This window comes from Lethenteron reissneri, chromosome 57 (assembly GCF_015708825.2).
Source record: "Lethenteron reissneri isolate LAM-NWPU_2019-01 chromosome 57, ASM1570882v1, whole genome shotgun sequence".
Taxonomy (NCBI): Eukaryota; Metazoa; Chordata; class Hyperoartia; order Petromyzontiformes; family Petromyzontidae; genus Lethenteron; species Lethenteron reissneri.
The window spans coordinates 4,833,042-4,846,082 of NC_083835.1; the positions used below are offsets into that span (position 1 = coordinate 4,833,042).

Sequence of the window (13,041 nt, forward strand, 5' to 3'; positions counted from 1 at the left end):
GCGGTAGTGTCGCTACAGTTCTCTGCGGTGAAACACATCCCTGCGGGAGGGAGCTGGTAGGAACGTTGGGTTGCTCGGTCAATGACCAGGGTCAACGGCGGCGTGGTGTATTCCGCAAATATGGCCGACTGTGAGGGCGGGCACAAGCCGACGTGAGTAGGTTAAACATTGAGTTTTATAAGGGCACCACGGGGTGACCAGCCCCTCCCCACCCTCCCCACCCAGCCCCACCCTCCCCACCCAGCCCCTCCCTACCCGCCCCCTCTCCACCCAGCCCCACCTATACACGGCCAAGTGCCGAAAGATCCCCTTCCAGGCTTCGGTGCTTTCACAACAACAACAACGAACCGAACATGTACGTTTGGGAGATGGGGCCACGCCACGTGACGTCACGGGAAGTCGTCCGGCACGTGCAGGCGTGCGGTGCGGGCCTGCGTGTACGCCATGAAGCTGCAGCACGCCGCTTGGAAGAGTGCGAAGGAGAGGTGGGGCCCGCGCACGGCCTTGGAGACCCGCCACAGGAACGACAGCTGCCGGCCTTGAGGCGGAAGCTCGATTGTTCGGTGCCTGCCGCCGCCGGGAGGGCGAGAACGAATCGGGATTGGAAGGGTTTTTTTTGTATTTATCCTGGGTAAAATCCGACGAGCCGCGAGGCTCTTTTTAAATCCTTTATATTAAGTTCACTTGCTTGCTTGCTTGCGCGCTTACGACCGTGCAAATCTTCCGGTCGTTTTTTAACCCACTTCCCGTAATCCAATCGAGCTGACATTTTGCACACAGACTCGTTGTGCGTGACAATTTATTTTCGTGAAACATTTTTTCCAACATTTTTCACTTTTTAGGAATTTTTTTTTCATATTTAATTTAAAATACCAATGTGATAAAAATGAAACTCTTACTCAAGAAAAACAGAAATGAATAATAAAATAAAACCGAAGCCACGCATATAAAGGATTTACAGTGAAAAACTTTGTTTTTACGGGTTAATTTTTTAAATCCTTTATATTAAGTTCACTTGCTTGCTTGCTTGCGCGCTTACGGCCGTGCAAATCTTTTGGTCGTTTTTTAACCCACTTCCCGTGATCCAATCGAGCTGACATTTTGCACACAGACTCGTTGTGCGTGACAATTTATTTTCGTGAAAAAATGTTTCCAAAATTTTCCACCTTTTAGGAATTTTTTTTTTCATATTTAATTTAAAATACCAATGTGATAAAAATGAAACTCTTACTCAAGAAAAACAGAAATGAATAATAAAATCAAACCGATGGCACGCATATAAAGGATTTACAGTGAAAAACTTAGTTTTTACGGGTACATTTTTCACAGGTGTCCGGCAGTGGCGAGGTGAACAAGTTGACAACAAAACAACGCGAGTAAATTTGGTAAAAAAAAAAAATTTAGTTTTTCAATGCACACACTTTTCTTTGCAATCAAAAGTGGAAAATAAATTATTTTGACCCCAGAAGTAATCAAATTTGATGCGCTGAATAAAAGTGGGTAGTTTCCCTGTGATACGTAAAATTTTCTTTACGCAAGTGTGTGTGTGTGGTTTGTTATTTGTATACCATTTTACGAACCGTGGCCGAGAAATGTGAGTTTGCACGGGTAAGCACGGTGTTACGGGAAGTCAAATGACGTAGGTATTACGTCATTGCATTACAGCATGACATCATTGTCTTGCGTGACATCACTGTTACAAACTTCGCGGCCTGACCAAAAAGGGCTGCACGTCAGAGGTCGCAAACGGGTTTTGATTCCTGACCCGTACCCGGCCGCACCAGGGTCGCAAACGGGTACCCGTACCTGTACCCTACCCGATACCCGGCTACCCGTACCCGGCCGGGTATCGGGTAGGGTACGGGTACCCGATTGCGACCTCTGAGATGAAGCCATGTTGCAGGCGCGGATGGGTTGATTCTAGGAGCTTGAATTGTGAGAATAGACAAGACGTTGGGAAATGAGTGACAAACGGTGACTCACCAGTGACTCACGGCCTACCCATACCCGGCCGCACCAGGGTCGCAAACTGGTACCCATACCCGGCCGGGTACGGGTAGCCAGGTATCGGGTAGGGTACGGGTATCGGGTACCCGATTGCGACCTCTGCTGCACGTGGACAAAGCTGCGTGTGTCCCCTTTGGTGCCTTTTGGCTTCACTTACTGCACTGCGAGCCGGTAGTTGGGAGGGATGGTCAGCAGCACGGGGAAGACTCCAGGACACCACGAAGCCAACGAGGGCGCCCCTCGCCACCGCCGCGCTCGTGGAGGAAGTCTCACCTGACGGCACGGCATGGCACGGCACCGCCGGGTTAACACGGTTGGCTGCGTGCGGTGCGAAATAAGTTCTACGTATGGCTGCACGGCACCATCCACGCAAGATCCACGGCGCGAACGAGCAAACGGTCAAAGTCGTCGTAATCGGTACACCTGGAACTCGTGCCATTCTTACGTTTAAAGCTCATTTATTTTAGATTTGAAGCTTTCGTGACTGCAAGGATTCATACTCTTAGGTTTTTTTCGGTAAAGTCACGTAGGTAAAAATTAAAATTAATAAGAGTAAAATAAAAAAATAAAAATCACGACGTTTCGGAGGCAACACAAGCTTCCGTCTTCAGGTGGAACCGTCACAGCACGATAGCTGTATCAAGTAAAGAGAAATTCCAAGAGACCCGACCTTGTATATATACTGGTTGAGGTGGGAGGAGCCAAGGTAGGCCCCTGGATCGAAGTTTTTTTATTATTATGGTGAGGTTGGTGCGGCTGAGGCTGCTGTTAGGAATGAGCCTTTGTTGTGTAGACTGGTTGAGCTGGGAGGTGCCAGAGTTGTTAAGGTGCGGCTGCTGCTAATGGGACTGAGCCTTTGTTATGTAGATGGTAAAAGCAAAAAAGCAGGTCAGGAAGAAACATCCTCCTGCTATGTTGCTGGGTGGGTCAAACTTAAAGCAGGAAACCAGTGTGTGAAAAAATTAACCCGTAAAAACAAAGTTTTTCACTCTAAATCCTCTGGCTTGAGATGGCTGCCACCTATGGGTCAGATGATTATCTGCCAGCATTAAACAGTGTAAAATTTTGGAAAAAAATTTTCACGAAAATTAATTGTCACGCACAACGAGTCTGTGTGGAAAATGTCAGCTCGATTGGATCACGGGAAGTGGGTTAAAAAACGACCGAAAGATTTGCACGATCGTAAGCAAGCAAGCAAGCACGCAAGCACGCAAGCACGCAAGCACGCAAGCAAGCAAGCGAACTTAAAATATAAAGGATTTAAAAAAGAAGCTAAACATGATAAAACAAAACTGGCTGTCTATCAGTAAACTGTACGGTAACTAAAGAATAGTGCCTGTCAAATAAGATGGTCCAAATATGTGTAGTGTAAATTTATTTTCACGAGCACAATTCTACGCGCGCGTCGCGAGCGTAAGAAGTGACCTTTAACGGTCGAATCTAAGCATCGATTACATCGGAATCGTAACATCTCATCCTGGAGGAATCCGGTGAGGCACGTGCCGCGAGTGTGCGCACGAAACGACACCTCGGAGGATGGGCGCTGACACCAGGCTGGTGTACGCGACGGTGGTCGTCAGGAAGGGCAGGAAGGACAGGGGGAAACTGCTCGCAAACGCCGCTCGCTTGACGCGCAGCAGCCGCCGCCAGTAGCTGTTGGCGATGAGGCCCATGAAGGCGGCGTTGAAGCCCATGGCCGGCGGTCCGAGCAGAAATTGGCCCCTGTGACAAGATATCGGTGACCGTTACGGCTCTGCCGAAGCACTTGGACAGGTTTGACGTGAAGGTGAAAGGAAGGAGGCTCGGGGGCGCTGCCGGATCACCCGAATACCTTTGGAGGTTAAACTAAACATTGGTTTTATTTTATTCTCAAGTCAGATGTAATGCAGACTGTAACATCTAAAAAATGTGACACACAATTGTAAAGTAACGCCGATTTGCCTCGCTGTGCCTGGCCAGGTGCCACAATGACAAGAGGACTCGAATCACAATTGGAAGTTGTACGAGCTCAAAGCCTGGATGACGAGAAAGAATTTGACTTCACTTTGTTAACACACACAGATGTCACGTGATGTCGTGTTGTGGCTAAAGACAAGGAAGTGAGTTTGACAAATCTGCTCTTTTATTGGTCATGTTTTAACATAGATTACTGCATTTATTTCTGCGCACGGCCGGCTTTTAATTTCATGCCAGAAAATGTGAAATCGTACCTCTCGTCAGCGGGCAGCTTGTTTATTTTCCTTCGTTCACGCTCGCCGTAAAACATGAGCCACACAGAATCCTGAGCGTCCGATCCATCTGGATGGAAGGCCCTGGCACGATCCATTTGCTCCGATCTGTACGGCACGGCAACGGACACCCACGTGAGACCCAGCGGCACAGCCAACGGATTTGTGCAGGCGGTGCAACTGCACCAGCGTCCACGGACTGGAGGGAGGGCCCAGGCTCAAGGGATACAAATAGGGGGGTACGGAAGGTGAACAGAGGAAGGGCTCCCAAATGGCATTTCGTGCACCAGGGGGGAGGGGGCTTGTCAACCATGGTACTAACTTAATTTGGAGCTTTCGTGACTGCAGGAATTATTCTTTGGTTCTTTCGGTAAAGTGACGTATAAAGATAAAATAATAAATTAAATTAAATACTAGCATACGACGTTTCGATTGCAACACAAGCAATCATCATCAGGTATAAATTAAATAGAAACACAAATCTAGTATACTTAGAAATGTAATGTAATACAACAGAGAGTCGGATAACATAACAGTCAACACCCTACCTGGTTGATTACGTTCTTCCTGAGAATGCTACATTTGAGAGAGAGATTAAACACAGAACCAGAGACATATAGACAGACATCACAGATATCTGTCTGCTTATATGTCTGTCTATATGTCTCTGGTTCTGTGTTTTATCTCTCTCTCAAATGTAGCATTCTCAGGAAGAACGTAATCAACCAGGCAGGGTGTTGACTGTTATGTTATCCGACTCTCTGTTGTATTACATTACATTTCTAAGTATACTAGATTTGTGTTTCTTTTTCATTTATACCTGATGATGATTGCTTGCGTTGCAATCGAAACGTCGTATGCTAGTATTTAATTTAATTGATTATTTTATCTTTATACGTGACTTTACCGAAAGAACCAAAGAATAACCATGGTACTGATCACAATAATCGTCATCTTAATAGATATAAAATCCAGAACCCTGATGTCACACTAACTCCGTAACGCTATCGTTAATAATCACGAGCGGGTGACGTCACTCCGCGGGGGGGTGGGGGGTGGGAGGCCCCTCCTCCATCCTCATCGAGAACTTATAACCCTCATTAAAAAGCCATAGAAGGAAAAAGAACGTCATGATGAACAAGGGATATAATATAATTGTTTTTTTACCCTTCTATCTGGCAACAAAACTGACACCTTTTTTTACAAGGAGTCATGTTTGCATAGACCACAATACCTGTAGCCATAATGCAAACAAAAAACATAACTCTGATAATATATTCACTGTCCTTGAAGTTGATTGGTCCACACCCGAGACAGCTTTCCTTAGAGCCTAGTCTCACATGGTGTTGGACCAGATGACGCCTTTTGTGCATATATTATCAGAGTTATGTTATTTGTTTGCATTACGACTGCAGGTATTGTGGTCTACGCAAACATGACTCCTTGTAAAAAAAGGTGTCAGTTTTGTTGCCAGATAGAAGGGTAAAAAAACAATTATCATATTTTTTACTGGCAAATGAGGTTCCAATGGTGAAGGGATATAATAACCGTGAAATTAAATGTTACCGGCCTTACAAATTGCACACTAATGGATGCACTGAATATGACTTAACTTTCTGCTTTTCGCTTGAATATTTCAGATTTACTGCAATAAACCCGTCCTTGGAAAGGCTACATGCTTGTGAATATGATGATGAGTTTATCCTGGACAGCGTCTCTTGATTCTAGATTTGAAGCTTTCGTGACTGCAAGTATTCATATTCTTAGGTTTTTTTTCGGTAAAGTCACGTAGGTAAAAAATAAAAATTAATAAAATAATAATAAAATAAAAATCACGACGTTTCGGAGGCAACACAAGCTTCCGTCTTCAGGTGGAACCGTCACAGCACGATAGCTGTATCAAGTGAGAGAAATTCCAAGAAAACAGTATTTGTATGTATACTGGTTGAGGGTGGTAGGAGCTAAGGTAGGCCCTGAATATTATTTTTGTGAGGTTCGGCGCGGCTGGAGCACGCTGTTAGGAATGAGCCTTTGTTGTGTTAACTAGGTGCGGATGATGTAAAGGTGCGTGTAAAAGGGACTGAGCCTTTTTGTTGTTGTTTTGTTGAGTCACAACTATTTACCGGGAGGTTATTCGGTTAAGCGACCACGGAGGAATATTCTTGCGAAAGAACAAAAATCACCCGGAGCGTGCTCAATCTTGTCAAATCAAAGAAGCTCAGCAGGTTCGAGCCTGTACAGTGCATGGGTGGACGTCCATCACGCACAACAGGTTGTCATAGGTGGGCTTTGAGGCTACGTGGTGGGCAGTAGAGGGCAGTGCAAACAAAATCAACTTCTGTGTCAAACCGCACAGACCAGCGTGGTGAAGTGAGGCTCAATAACCTCCAACACCCGCATGGTGTAGGGCAGTGGCGGCTCCTGCAAAATCTCTCAGGGGGGGCAAATGTCTGGATGATTGATAAGGATAAGGTCCACCCATGCAAAGGATAAATTAACAGCTTAAGCATGTAAAGGCAACTTCACTTCTTTAATATTAATGAAAAATAAAGTGACTCTTACAATACATCTTGTTTGTTTCTATACTCACTATTAATACAATCCATTCAAGTTTCTTTTATTAAAGATTCCACTAGGTGGCGACAAATAATATTGTTGGATGCAACGTGCTTACGTATGATGACGTAAGCACGTTAGTGCAAGCCCTCCCGGAAGCCATAGAGAATGCATTGCAGCGCCCCCCGTTCGAAAAAAAAACATCTTTGAATGTAAGTCTATGGGACCACTCTGGGCGATTCTCAGCCGGAGTGAAATCGCCCAAAAAGAGGCGGTACTCCACAGAACGTGACATGACGCTGATTGGACTATATCCAGAGGCACAGTGACGGCTAGCGTGACTCTGTGGTTGAATGACATTGGTGGTGCGTCGCCCAATCGTCCTAATGAAGAAACCGCCCCTGGTGTAGGGGTGGTCGAGAGAAAATTCACGCATGACTGGTAATAATATCCACAGATGCAGGTGAGTGTCTTACGCACGCTCCATCTCTACTTGATCCAGCAACCCTACCACAAAGTTGTCATATTAAAGGTGCGCATCATAGCACCGAGCCGAACTCATAAACAATGTTGTACGTGAAATTTCGATTTCAAGCTTTCGTGACTGCAGGGATTCATCTTCTTGGTTCTTTCGGTAAAGTCACGTAGAAGGGAAGTAATAAAATAAAGCAATTAGTAATTAATTAAAGTCTTAAATAATAATTATTTTATTATGTTTTCTTATTATTATTTTATTACTTCCCTTCTACGTGACTAAAATGGTGTACGTGGTCAACCAGGTTAGTGTCTGTGTTGTTGGCGGACTGGTTTGCATCACGTGATGTTTCTAAGGTTTGTTGAGTTCTCGTCTCCCATCTTCTTGTTGTTGTTTGCCTCCGTGCAGTTTGACGTTCTCCGAGTGCTCTGTGTGTGATGTCTCTCTGTGTGTTCCCTCGCTGTGTGGTTTGCCCCATTTCCACCTGATTATGAGCGCTTGTGTTGCGTTAGAAACTTCGTGATCTATTAAAATTGTATTTGATTTGTGATTCATTTAAATGTTATTTTATTTCGACATACATGACTTTACCGACAGAACCAATGAGTATAATATTAGTATAATACTTTTTTCATTCAGACGCTGTCGCCTCGACAGACCTGGTTTCACCTGAGGACAGCTGCTTGCGTTGTGGCCGAAACATCGTGAGAATTATTTTATTATGTTTTATTTTTATTATTTTATTATTTCCCTTCTACGTGACTTTACCGACAGAACCAAGAAGATATAATATTGTTTCCCGTTCAAATTTCCAGCTGGTGGAGTGGTGGTGCAGTGTTTAGCACGCCGGGCAACGGCTAACATCAGTGGCGAGTGCTTGCTACGATTCGGTCCTGGTCCCATCTACCTCCCCCGCCCCCACCCTTCACGAAATCGCACTTACCAGCGAGGGGAAGTATGGTCAAACAACTCCCACGGGGAAGACTTCTTAACAGCGGAAGACTGAAAAGAGAGGGGCGGGTTGTAAAAAAACGAAATCATGCAAAATTAATGGCGGCTACTAATTGCACACTGCAAGAATGATCACAGCATGGTTGTGCCTCATCACCACAGTGGGAATAGCGTCTGGTGCAGCAAATAACAAATGGAATCGTTAAATCCCGCACGACCCAATTTATGTGTTTACTGTCTTGGGTATTAACATAAAATAATGCTAAAACGAGAAAACTCTAAGAACAAACGGCAGTGCCTGTAAACAACAAGACAAAACCACAATTCACCGAGATACAGAATATTTATACCATTTGGTTCTTTCGGTAAAGTCACGTAGGTATAAAATAAAATAAATCACGACGTTTCGGGCGCAACACAAGCGTCCGTCATCAGGTGGGATGCTTGTGTATGGATTCCTGCAGTCACGAAAGCTTCAAATCAGGATACAGAATATTTGTTGAACAGTAATGGACTGAATGGGTCCCCACGTGTGTGTTCCGCGATGCGCTACACCAACGCGCACTGACCGGCGTGGAGAAGTACGGTCAAAGAATCCCCACGATCCACACGGTGTTGCCAAGGGCCTTTCATCCAGCAGTGGATTGTCACGAGAGCCTGTACACATACGCACGTGCAATTAGTTAAGAGGCACAGCACAGTTGCGTTTATCTTCGATAAGTCACGCCCTGGTATTGGTGTAGAGGTGTTACGGGAGGGCGAACAAACACACAAGGGGGGTGGTTATGCCCGCACGCGGAAGGATGCTTACATCCACGTCCGCATCGTTTAGCCTGGGGGGCTGTGACGGCGCTGTGATCCCCCACGGCCCCACCCCTCGAGGGGGGAGTTGCTATATAAGGCGGTGAGCCGGTGGGCTCGGGGTTCAGTGTTTAGCTTTAACCAGTGAAGAAGGAAGACCGGCTAGATAGGCCCTGGGACTCCCCTGGATCGCTGTCCTTCTCAGGACCGACCAGGGCAAGCCAGTGGCGTGGCCCCGAGAGCCCAGAGCCGATGCTCTTGTAAGAGCCGGTCTGGTGACTAAGGGTGCTGTGATCCCAGCTTGGCCAGAGCTGGGTCAGCTCGCCTCCCCTAGCTCTGTAGTGGAGGACCTGGGAGTAGACTAGCCGGAATAGAGATTGTGAGATCTCCCTGTTAGACAGGTGAAGGGGCCGATACCCCTTCGAGTGTTGTATACCTTGGCCTGTATAGAGTGGAACGGTTAATAAATAAGTGTGCCTCCGACTACGTCGTCCAAGTCTCTTTGAACCTACTACACTGACAAAGGAGGTCTAATGATGTAGATGCTGACCCCGAGCCCTCATTACTTTGATAGTGGCCTTGTCTTTGAGCTGTACACCTTTTGGCGTCCTCTGGTCTAGCACCAATTGAGACGAGGCTCAAAAGAAAGATGTCTCTGGTGTGGACCAATCAGTTTCAAGGACAATGCATATATTACACTGGTCAACACACTTTTTCTGGCATAAGGTATTCCAACGGTTTTAAGGTAATTTTGGGGTGCTGATTCCAAATCTGGCATCACATCAGGTTTTTGAGATATCAAATATTGCATTTTCAATGAAAACTGCAGAAGAAAAATATTAAATAAATGTGGATATCTCCATAAAATGATATTATAAACACACTATCATAAAAATACAGCACCATATTTTATCACTAAAGCAGTCACTGACTCGCAACAACTTGCAATCATAAGCGACAGAGTTAATTTCGGGTAAAATCAATGAAAATGGGGTATGCCGATAGCATAAAAATGATGTGATAGAGCAAATCTGAGATCAGATTTGGAATCAGCACCCTGAAATTAGTCTAAAACAGTTGCAAAAGTCCAGGCCAGAATTTTTTTTTGTTGACCAGTGTTATTGGTGTTTTTTGTTTGCATTTTGGCCACAAGTATTGTGGTTAATACACACATAATTCCTTGTAAAAAGGTTTGAGTTTTGTTGCCATAAAAAAGGGGAAAAGCCCTATTATTCTGCTTTCTTTTGTTGGCCGTTTCCAGATGCCTCACTTAAAGCAAAGTGGCCTTTGCTTCAAAGTGGCTATTAACCGAAGACTTGTGCCATACCTGTCAACCCCTTATCAGTGCCAACCTTATTATATTACTACAAATTCGGACCTTATGTCAACCTTCATCCTACCAAGTCCCATCACGAGGGAGAAACACAAAGAAATAGACACAATATATTTTTGTTTGCCCGTATTGAAACGGCTGTAACGCCGTATGGAGCTGAAAACTCAATTCCTCTGTACAGCGTTACGCGCAGCCTACATTGTAAATCATTCGTCCCACTTCCGTTTAACCTTCTCACTTTACCCAGCCAACATGCCAACAACCTTGGCGTGTGCTTCGGTAACCATGTTAACTGGGTAACCGCGTTTACAACGGCCGACTACAACGCTATAATTATCTAGATTACATTACAAATTAAATAAAATACACTTGGCGTCAATGCTTTTATAAATTCACCACATGGCACTAAATCTGCGCAGCCAAAATACGAAGACGACAAAAAAAAAATCCGAAATTCGTCACTAAGTGGTGGCGACGTCACAACGGTGCCTGTGCCAGGCTAGGTGCACTTTGAGGCTCCATTTATTTTATTATTTTTTACCTACGTGACTTTACCGAATAAAACCGCCAAAGAGTATGGATTTTTGCAGTCACGAAAACTTCAAATCTAGAATGTCGAAGGCTCTCGCTTGCTGCCAAGGAGATCAGGGGACAGACCCGGGTGGTTTCCGTGCGTTGACCTACTCAGATGACCGGCAGATGCACCCAGCTGTGCCCTCTACTGTGCCAACAGGTTGCATATTAAGATGTTTTCTTGTTCATGTTAAGATGTTTTCTTGATCAAGTTTTTTTGTTTGTTGCAGGTGCACCCGATTCAAGAGCCGAATGGCTCACACGGCTATACCTAATAAATGAAATGATAATTGTTTTTTTACCCTTCTATCTGGCAACAAAACTGACACCTTTTTACAAGGAGTCATGTTTGCATAGACCACAATACCTGCAGTCATAATACAAACAAAAACACAACTCTGACAATGTATGCACTGTCCTTGAAGTTGATTGGTCCACACCCGAGACAGCTTTCCTTAGAGCCTAGTCTCACATGGTGTTGGACCAGATGACGCCAAAAGGCGCACAACTCAAAGACAATGCACCATTAGAGTATGAGAGCTCGGGGCAAGCATCTACACTATGGACTTGAACTTTATCCGATTGTTATGAACTTGAACTTCATCCGCTCGTTACTGTGAGCGTCGCTCCTCCGCCCTCCGCTGTTGCTTGGAGGGCAACTGCCTCCAACAGCTCTAGGCAGCGTCCTTCACGAGTCTCCTCCTCCTCAACAGAGGCCGATCTTGACCACGCTGGTCCACATCTCCGTTTAGCCCCCCCCCCCCCTTACTCCTCTCTCTCTATTCTTGCCAAATAGAAGCTGTTTGGGTAACAGCAAGAACACAGCAAGAACACACGCACGTGTGTGTGAGTGTGCGCGTGTTTGTTTTTACCCCCTGGGCGCAGCCATCTTGTCGGTGACGTCACCCGTCGAGCGCGGCTGCACCGATTGGCTGACGTTGCGGGTGACGTCACGTCAGGGGCGGGCGGGTGGTGGGAGTGGTGGGGGAGTGGGGGGGGTAGTGTAGGTGGGAGTGATTGGGGGGGGTGGTGGTGGGGGTGGTATTGGTGGTTGGGGGGTGGTGGTGGTGGGGGGGTGGTGGGGGGTGGAGTTGGTAGGAGGGGGGTGGAGGTTGTGGGGGTGGGGGTGATGGTGAGGGGGGTGGTGGTGGTGGTGGGGGTGGTGGTGGTGGGGGTGGTGGGGGGGTGGTGGTGGGGTGGTGGTGGGGGTGGTGGGGGGTGGTGGTGGGGGTGGTGGTGGGGGGTGGTGGTGGGGGGGGGTGGTGGTGAGGGGGGTGGTGAGGGGGGTGGTGGGGGGTGGGGTGGTGGTGGTGGGGGTGGTGGGGGGGTGGTGGTTGGGGTGGTGGGGGTGGTGGGGGGGTGATGGTTGGGGTGGTGGGGTTGGTGGTGGGGTGGTGGTGGGGGTGGTGGGGGGTGGTGGTGGGGGGGTGGTGGTGGTGGGGGGGGGTGGTGGTGGTGGGGGGGTGGTTGGGGTGGTGGGGTTGGTGGGGGGGTGGTGGTTGGGGTGGTGGGGGGTGGTGGTGGGGGGGTGGTGGTGGGGGGGGGTGGGGGTGGTGGTGGGGTGGTGGTGGGGGGGGGGTGGGGGGGGTGGTGGTGGTAAGGGTGGTGGGGGTGGTGGGGGGGTGGTGGTGGTGGTTGGGGTAGTGGGATTGGTGGGGGGGTGGTGGGGGGTGGTGGTGGTGGTTGGGGTAGTGGGATTGGTGGAGGGGTGGTGGGGGGTGGTGGTGGTGGGGGTGGTTGGGGTGGTGGGGGTGGTGGTGGTTGGAGTAGTGGGGGGGTGGTGGTGGTTGGGGTAGTGGGGGGGTGGTGGTGGTTGGGGTGGTGGGAGGGTGGTGGTTGGGGTAGGGGGGTGGTGGGTTGGTGGGGGGGTGGTGGGGGTGGTGGGGGGGTGGTGATGGTGGGGGTGGTGGGGGGTGGTGGTTGGGGTAGGGGGGTGGTGGGTTGGTGGGGGGGTGGTGGGGGGGTGGTGGGGAGGGCTGGTGGTGGGGGGTGGTGGTGGGGGGTGGTGGGGAGGGCTGGTGGTGGGGGGGGGTGGTATAGGGGGTGGTGTTTGGGCTGGTGGGATCGGTAGTGGGGGCTGGTGGGGGGTAGTGGTGGGGGGGTAGTGGGGGGCGGAG

The 13,041-nt window shown here is 47.9% G+C and overlaps 1 pseudogene; it reads right to left on the reverse strand.

Annotated features, from left to right (window-relative positions):
- Positions 1 to 279: 279 nt before the first annotated feature.
- Positions 280 to 11,853, reverse strand: LOC133357287 (transmembrane protein 126A-like; annotated as a pseudogene).
- Between the last annotated feature and the right edge of the window lie 1,188 nt (positions 11,854 to 13,041).